At 38.2% G+C, this 9,471-nt stretch overlaps 1 long non-coding RNA gene across 1 annotated transcript; it reads right to left on the reverse strand.

The window, feature by feature from the left end:
- Positions 1-598: 598 nt before the first annotated feature.
- Positions 599-1,247, reverse strand: LOC128377617 (uncharacterized). Its single transcript, XR_008323329.1, has 3 exons — positions 1,233-1,247; positions 858-1,124; positions 599-685 (listed from the first exon to the last, which is right to left on the reverse strand). It is a non-coding gene; the product is annotated as an uncharacterized LOC128377617 (long non-coding RNA).
- Between the last annotated feature and the right edge of the window lie 8,224 nt (positions 1,248-9,471).

Raw genomic sequence — 9,471 nt, forward strand, 5'->3', positions numbered from 1 at the left:
GATTTAATTCGTTTTTGGACAACAACGCAGGTCTACGGCACAGGAATACACACACAATACTCATTAGTAGATCAGTTCATTGTTGTTTTGGTTCTGCATTCAAGATTTGTGAACTTTCCCCTTTTAAAATGTGATTGTAAGTCAGCTGTTTACTCTGCAAAGTCAGAAAAACATTTGATAATTCAGTTTTAAACTCACCATTTCTTCATCTGTCGGTGCTTTCTTCCCTAAAAAGACAAAAGAATGAGTCGATTTCTCCAGTGAAACTCCAGGTGTGTCAAAACTTTGTCTATGAAAGTTAAATCAGAGAATGTTCTTACCTCTATTTTTCTTCCATCTAATGACAACCACAACAATTATTAAGAGTGCAACTAAACCCACAGCTGCAATGATGTACCACCACCAAACTGGAAAGAGAGAAAAAACATTCAATACGTTTTTGCTGCAGCTCTCTGTTCTTAGAGAAGAGAATATCTGTCCACCTGCAGCCAAGTGTAGGTCTGGCATTCATACTTTTGTCTTTGAAAGCTAAAAGAGAGAGAGAGAGGAAGATAAAAAGTTTTCACAAGAAATAAAAAAAGTGTTCAGTTGCTACCTTCTGGTGTTGCTGAGTTCGTCCCTGGTTTCTGGCTGTTTACAGTTGTTCTCATTGTTACTTCTGTTTTTGCTGTTGTTGTGTCGTCACCTGGACAAATGAAACAACAAAACACCACAAATTGTGAGGCATGAGAATACCATGTGTTTATCATCTGAAGTAACTATAAAAATGCTATGATCACAAATATACAAAGAAAACAAATAAAGGTTGTGATTCACATCATTTCATGGTGATTATAAACAGCTAATAATAATCTCACCTGAGGACTGAGGGCTGAAGGTAAACAGATGCTTTTCTTGAGTGTAACCATCTATCACTTCACACTTAAACATCTTATGATATGATGACTTCAGCTCAAGATTAGAAATAGAAAATCTTGCATCACTCCGGCAGCCTCCCTTTGACATGTGCAGGCCTTCATGCACATTTTCACCCTCATACAGCCACTGCACTGTGTGTCTGCATGTATCATGTTTCCGCACAAAGCAGAAAAGCTCCACATGGCCACTTTCTTCACGTTCATCAACTGGTGAAGAACATAAAGACAAAATTGCTTTATACATGATTGTAATGTTTCAGTATGTTGTTCTAACAAGACAGTTTGAGCTGAAGACTCAATTGTGTAAATACTCACTTTTCAAAGTAGACAGAACAACCTCAGTATCTCGTCCTGATATTTGCTGTCGACAGAAGTAACGACCAACATCCTCTTGTGTGACCTTCTTTACAACCAGAGAACAGTCCGCTGTAACACTCAGTCGGTCTGATTTAATTTTGGTATTTTCATTACTCTGCCCTTGTTTGACCAAATCTGCAGTGTTTCTTCTTGAATCGCTGACGCTCCAGTAAGTATTGCCGCATTTATCCTGATTGGCTATCACATGTTTACAAGGCAGAGTTGCATCATGTCCCTCTCTGACGATGACAGAGGAAAACTGTTCAGTCACTGCTGTGAAAAAACATGAGATAGAAACATGAGAAATAAACTAAAATATGAATACAGCTTCCTGCTTATAGCTAATGTGAATAAAAGTAGATTCAACAGCAGTTTGCAAAAGTGGTTCTTGGTTTTCAAGAGTCCACTAAACTCATCAGATGAAAAACAAACAGCTGTTGGCTGTCTAGATGAATAAAGTGTTTCTGGTATGTTCTGTGTCTCCTTACCTGTAATCTGAAGCTCCAGTATCACAAATACAACCATTTGAATCCATCTGAATGTATCCATTGTGTCTTTCTGTCTCTTTTTCTGCTCTTTCTCAGCTTATAACGGTCGGAGTCTCTGAAGTGGTGCGTGTAAGCGACAAATGGTGAATCTACTTCCTATAAGTTATTTCCTCATTTTGAGAAACTGACTTACAGGAAGTAGGGTCAGTGTATTTTTTTCTCTCCTTTGCAAATTGCTGAATTGATGTAAGTAGGGAATATCAACTTTTCATCTATCCAAGTTTCTCATTTTGATCAGCATTACAGTTTAGTCTTTTATAGTTAACTTTCTCATAGTGAGTCCAACGATAAATTAATAATCAGCAGTCTTTTCTAAAAATACCGCTGCAGGAGGAAGCTGTGGTTCAGTGAGGAGATGACTCAAACCACTGACATTTTCAGATGACTCAAACCACTGACGTTTTTCAGTCTCTCAGATAATGTGGAGAGAATCAGCTGACCAGAAATACAAATTTAAAGTCAAAATGTAAACTTCACTCATGCAGGAATCAAGCTGGGTGTTAGAGCTGAAGGGGAAAGTCACCAGTCACCCACCCAGGAACAAAATCTCAAAATTTCAGGTACAATTTGGATATCATAAAGGGAATTTGGCTTGCGGGTGGTGAAGTCATAGGTGGAGCAAGGCTAAAGAAAAAGAAAATATCACTTTTAAAAGTCACACCGACAACCCCAAAAAGAAGAGATGATTAGATTACCAGGACAGAGACAAATACGCGCAAATGTTTTATTAAGATGGTTAAATTAAACATAACATGTTGCACAGATTCAGGAAGTGACCACAGTAAATCTTCAGGGACATGAGATTGAGTGTGGAGAAGATGCATTTACCACCAGTTCCAGTGTGCAATGGGAGGCTGCTTCTACTACCTTTTTACAATCGGCTCCATTGCCTTGTCAGCCATGTGTATGTGTCCTCAGATGTGTTATGAACTGACTGACATGAGAAACACGAGACACACACCAAAATGCCATATTTACATTTACATTTCACTGATTCACACTTGTCTTGCTCTTGAAAACCGTGTGTATGCATGGTCTCAAGGATGCATGAGCTGCTCATTCTGATTTTGTGAATATCAGTTTGTGAGTGTGAAATGGTGTATGAATGTTTAAACATACATACATAGATACATGTGGCTGCAGGTGTTTGGCATCTCCTCCCTGCTGCAGCTTCTTCCTCACTTAAACCTCTGCAGCTAGTCCAAAATGTTGATCTGTCTGCTGTTCGATCTCTGAGTTTTCCCGTTCATCTCCACTTCTCATCCGTCAAACACATTTAATGTAAGATAATAAAAGTCATGACTCTGTTAATACAATTACAAAACACAGTGTGAGCGTTCAATAAATCTTTATTTGCAGATTTTTATTATAACAGCATCAGTTATAACAAACATAAAACTGTTACTCACTCAAAATAAGGTTCATATCTCATATACACAACTAAATCTTCTAAGAAATGTTGAACTCCCAGAAAGCATATTAACAGCAATACTAATTAAAATGAGTAAAATGTTTCTTTACACTATGCGGTAAAAACTGGGGCCAATACAAGCAAGGTCTTAAAATCAGCTCTAAATAAAAGTATGGAAGCTAATAAGGAAGTAAAAACTGGATTTTCAACACTGGTGGTAAATAAATTCTATTCTATTCGAATCTATTCTAGATAAAAGAAAATAAAAGATAAAATCCAGCTGCTGTGCTCTGAACCAGATGCAGATGAGAAAGATTTTTGTTGTTGATCAACGGAGTCTGACTGACCCATTTTCATAGATTACTGCTCCATCATCTTCATCTTTGTCTTTACGCGCCTGTGAAAAAAAACACAATAGATTTGATAGATAAATGAAATGATAGATATTCTGACACATTACAGAAGCACTCCCTGACTCTTATTGTGTTATTAAATGTTCCTCCCAACTGGCTGTTGATGTATTGTGAACGCAGTGTACAACTAAATCAGCAGAACCTGAATGCACCATCACTTTGACTGTGGCTGTGTCTGAGCTCACTCCTTATTTACCACATAGTGCACAACATTTATGCCATTTTATTTGTGTATCTGAATACTGAGTGTGTAAATGTTTCCACTATATAGCACCTTTAAATATTCAACCATGGAATCAAAAAGGTAAAGTCCATGGCATGTTCACTACTTTCTCCTAACAATCCCACCATTTTGATCATTTTGTTTTAAAGGATGTAATGGGAATTCTTATTATTCATCTTCTCTGACACAAATGAGCAACTATGTCATATGATTAGGTATATGTGTGTGTGTCATAATCTGATGACCATGACACCACTTATGTTACATTAAATGCTGATTGAGTGAACATCATGTATGTTATAATCTACTGACTAACCATTGTACTGACTGTACACACATTATGACATGACTATTGTGCTTACATTGTTCTGATGGTAGAACAAGGCCATCCTTTTACAAGATAATGTATAGTATATAATCTGACTATTTCCTCTGCTCTGGGCTCTCTCGTGCCATCTCAGTCCGTCTACAGACAACTGAATGAACCAGAGAAAGACAACGAACGACTTTGTGCTTCTTGATACAAAATACTGCCAGAACAAGGAACAGTATGTGGGATTTAGTGGCATCTAGTGGTGAGGTAGCAGATTGCATCCTGTATAGCAACAGTACCTCGGCACAAAACAACTGACGCATTAAAAAAAGCAAAAAATTCTACCAATTAACTTCTGATACCTGTTAATCAAAAAGCAGGGCATGTGACTATCTCATGAAGCTGCTTTAGATATTGCCAATAGTGTACAAAGCTGTGATCAAGGCAAACAGAGGCTACTTTGAGGAATCTAAAATATTTCTTCATATTTATCTTATCGGATAACAATTTGATTATTTTATCATAAAGGACCAGTGTGTGGGATTTAGTGGCATCTAGTGGTGAGGTTGCAGATTGCATCCAACTGAATACCCCTCCCCTCGCCTTCCAAGCAAAGTAGTGGCTGCAGAACCTGTGAAAACTGCAAAAGGCCCTCTCAAGAGCCAGTGTTTGGTTTGTCTGTTCTTTGCAACATGGTGGACATGTAGACCTGTTCCCTATATAGATATAAAGGGCTTATTCTAACAGGTAACAAAAGTATGATTCTTATTTTCATTGATTATAAACCAATTAAAACGTATGTAGGTCAATTCTGTTAGATGCCACTAAATTCTACACACTGGTACTTAAAAATACACGTTGCCATCCATCTGGGGTTTTTCCTTGAAAAGACTAAAAACAGTAAAAATCTGGGTTCTTGAAAATGTCTTGTTCATAAAAAGTAATTTTCTCACCTTTATTTATAGTCCATATGTTGACTGCCACAACAGTTATTAAGAGCACAGCTAAACCCACTGACACGATGATGAACCTTTGCCAAAGTGCGGAGAGAACTAAAACAATAAAAACATTTGACACTGTTCAAACTCAAAAGATGAGAGAAATATATACAGAAATGGACATTTTACTACCTGAAAATGATGCATTTATCAGTGCTACATATAATTAGTGGTCTCATGATGATAAACTATTTGATAATAATAATAATACATGTAACAAGAAGTAACTATTAAATAAACGTGTATTTTGTTATGTCTCACATTGGGATGATATCATTTAAAACAGCTTGTCGTATTCATGTCTGATTTCTCACCTGAGGACTGAGGGCTGAAGGTAAACAGCTGTACTTTTCCAGTGTACATCTCTGTCACGCTACACTTGAGTAACTCAGAATACTTTGACAGCTCAGTAAGATGAGAAGTTGTAAACTCCACGGTAGCAGAACAAGAAGACTGTGACCGCTTCATGTGCTGAGTGTTCACATCCTGATCATTACTCCCATACACCCACTGCACTGTGTGTCTGCACTCATCATGTATCGACATAGAGCATCTTAACTTCACCTTATCAGCGTCCTTATGTTCAGTCACTGGTGAAGATGGAGATATTGTGAGAGAAAGACAACAAGAGTAAAATTAACTTCATCACTGTAATCATAATTATTGTAATGTTTCAGTATATTGTTCTAACAAGACAGTTTGATCTGAAAACATTATGATGTAAATACTCACTGCTAACAACAGACAGATGAACCAGAGAGTCTTGATCTTGTTGTTGTCCTGATTTGTTGTACTGTCTGCAGGTGTAACGACCAAAATCCTCAACTGTGACCTTCTTTATAACCAGAGAACAGTTCGCTGTAAGACTCAGTCTGTCTGATTCAGCTTTGGCATTTTCACCAATCTGCCCAAGTTTAATAAGCTCTACTGTGTTTGTTGAACGACTAAAGATCCAGGAAGTACTGTTACATTTATCCTGATCAGTCATCACATTTTCACAGGACAAAGCAACTTCATCTCCATCTCTGACAGTGATGTAGAGGAACGTTTGTCCAGTTACTGCTATTGAGAGAAAAATATGAAGGTAGAACAGAAGTTGGCAAATGTGCTTCAGTTTCCTAAGAGTCTTCAAAACTCACCACCCGTAGACTTGACTGTCTTAATTAAATAAAGCTTAATAATATTGTTTGCTGTGTATTATGTATATATCTTACCAGTAAATGGAAGCACCAGCATGAGGAGTAAAGACATTTTAATCCATCCGAAATCAACCATTGTGCTTCTTTTTCTCTTCTTCTTTGTCTCTCGTGCTTTTGCTTTGAACTAACTAAATCAGAATCTGTTGCTCCGACTGGACTGCTGAACAGACTCCTCCTTCAGTCACAGTTAAAGAAAATAAATTCCTGGTCCAACTGTACTGAAGTGAGCTACATCACCTGATGCATTAACCTCACCTCACCCTTAATGGCGTGACCACCTGGCCCAGTGGAAATGGTGATCGTGGTTAAGACTGCATCTGAAACTATCTCTCCCACAACAATGATGTATGTGCCACTTTACTCATATGAGATCATGAAAAAACAGGTTGAGGAATGAGCTCAGTTGCAGTTTGAAGTTATTTTGATCAGAGTGAGCCATGAGAAAGTAGAGGTGTGAATGCACTTTGTCTTTTTTTAATCTTTGGTGGTTAGCCATCACCGTCCTCGTTGCTACCTTTCTGCAAAGCACTTGGGCAGGATGTAAGACTCAAGTTCACGTCTGTCTTTAGTCTCAGTGCATTTGTAATAATGATGTGCTTGAGCTCATGAAAAAAAGGAAAGAACTGAGGAGATTGAATGTGTGAAGATTATGAATTAATATAAATGATCATGAAAAAGAAACTAGCCTTTTTTTTGTTTAAACATCGCACTGAGTAGAAACACCTGAACAGGCAGAATAGACAGAATTTGACTCTTGTGGTGAAGCATGGTGATACTGCAGCTGCTGGGAAAAAGGACAGATAGGATGTTGTATTAGTGGTCTGAGACCTGTTTATACCTTTGAAGTCATTTTCTGAGAACTGAGGGGGAGGTGTTTTCGTGAGAATGTGGAAACAACAGCAGCAGAGGTCTGCAGGTTTTAACCTCTAACGATGACCTAATGAACACCAAAACCACACGAGGCTCACAGTCACAGAAAAGGACTGAGGACGTTGTACGTGTGAAGATTATTGATTACTATAAATGTTGATGCAACACCAATTAGTCTTAAGATAATGTTTAGTAGAAAACACATGAACAGAAAGAATAGCATAAAGACAAAGTTTGACTCTTGTAGTGCAGCATGGTGATACTGCAGCAGCACCGAGACCACAACACACTTCCTATCCACTGCTGCATTTCAAAGTACTTCATGTTTATAACCATGACCTCATCATGTGACACTTCTCTGTGCACAGGACCAGTATGACCAGTAAGACAAATGATTCTCCTTTAAAATTACTTTTTCTGTGGATCCCACTGTAATGTCTGATAAGTAAAAAGTATAAAATATGTGTTGAAACAGAATTAGGATTCAGTAGTGACGGGATTCATGGTGATGTTTGACACACATGAACAGACAGATGAAGAGTCAATCAGATAAGATGGTGTATCAGAGGGCTGAGACCTGTTAGTTCCTCATTGTATCTTTGAAGTCAGTTTCTAAGAACTGAGGTGGAAGTGTTTCGATGAGAACGTGGAAACAACAGCAGCAGACGTCTGCAGGTTTTAACCTTTAATGATGACCTATAAACACCAAAACCACACAAGGCTCACAGTCACAGAAAAGGACTGAGGAAGTTGAATGTGTTAAGAATAAAAACGAGCTAGTCTTGTTTTTTAAGACGGCATTGAGTAGAAAACAGACAGAATGGTGTCAATGCAGAATTGGACTCTAGTGGTGCAGCATGGTGATACTGCAGCAGCTGGAAAGAACACAGAACAGATGGTGTATTAGTGGTCTGAGACCTGTTAGTTTCTCTTTGTACGTTTGAGGTCAGTTATTCTGAGAGCTGAGGGGAAGTGTTTTGGTGAGAATGTGGGTACAACAGCAGCAGAGTTCTGATATGACGACATGAACACTACAACCACACGAGGCTCACAGTCACAGACAGGCCAAACTTTATCAAGGCACCAGACAAAGAGAATACTTTCATCTCTGAAAATCACCAGTGAGACCCCAGCAGTATGTTTCTGATGTTAACTGGTGTGCTTGCTGCTCTGTGTTTGTCCCAGAAGTGTGTACATGAATCATCATTTATAAACTTTTTAGTGGTTACTTAGATTTTGTCGAGTCTCCAGAGAGGAGACACCCCTGAGCTTGCTTGTTCATGCTTCATACCAAACTTATTTCCAATAGCAAGGAACACACTAACAAAAATATGCACTCAAACAATTTATTAAGAAAATAATTGAGGAGCATGGTTCTTCCATAGCGCCCAGGCAGCGTGCACCTCCTCAGAACCCGATGATAGAGAGGAAGAAGCAGGAAGAGAGAAATGGGGTGAGGAGGAGGGGCGCTAAATAAGAGAGCGGAAGTGGAGGTGAGGGCTATGTGGTATTCATAAGACTGGCTGGAGGCGGAGCTGTTGTGGTGTTGTCCTCTTCCTGAAACTACGCTGTATGAGCTTCACTACAAGAGGCTGTGATAGGCTAGCTGAGCACTGTGAACACAACCATGTTTCTGCACATGCTCAGTGGTCTTACACGTGTGTGATAGATGTATGTGTATTTGATTTAAAAATAGTCTGAAAGGCATATGACACATGAATTGAATTTTATTTTAAACTGTAAAACTGAACAATAGATCTGCAACCCTTTTGGATTTATTATTACATTTTCCACTCATTCAGATGTTTAATATTAGGACTCTGAAGGATGATGTCATTTATTCAGTCCAAGTCAGGGATGTCACATGATCACATCACAGCTCTGCTACATAGACATTATAACACACTTATAAAACTAAACAATATCAGATACATGCTTAAAGAGAGACAAACAGATAAAAGGAAATAAAACAACAGTGAAAAAGAAGATTGTAACTTTTACTCAATGTTAACACAACTATCAGTGAGCTCAATAAAGAGCTTGACAGTGAGTTCATAAAGGATCTTTTATCTGACTGCATCCCTTTCTGGATAAAAGACTATGTACAGAAATACAACATACGTACATACAACATAGGGGAGAAAAACTTTTTTATGATATTCCCTTTATATGTCAAACACAGTCAGCTGTGTACTCTGTATTAATAAGATTATTAAGATAAA

This window comes from Scomber japonicus, chromosome 17, assembly GCF_027409825.1.
Source record: "Scomber japonicus isolate fScoJap1 chromosome 17, fScoJap1.pri, whole genome shotgun sequence".
In the NCBI taxonomy this organism is placed as follows: domain Eukaryota; kingdom Metazoa; phylum Chordata; class Actinopteri; order Scombriformes; family Scombridae; genus Scomber; species Scomber japonicus.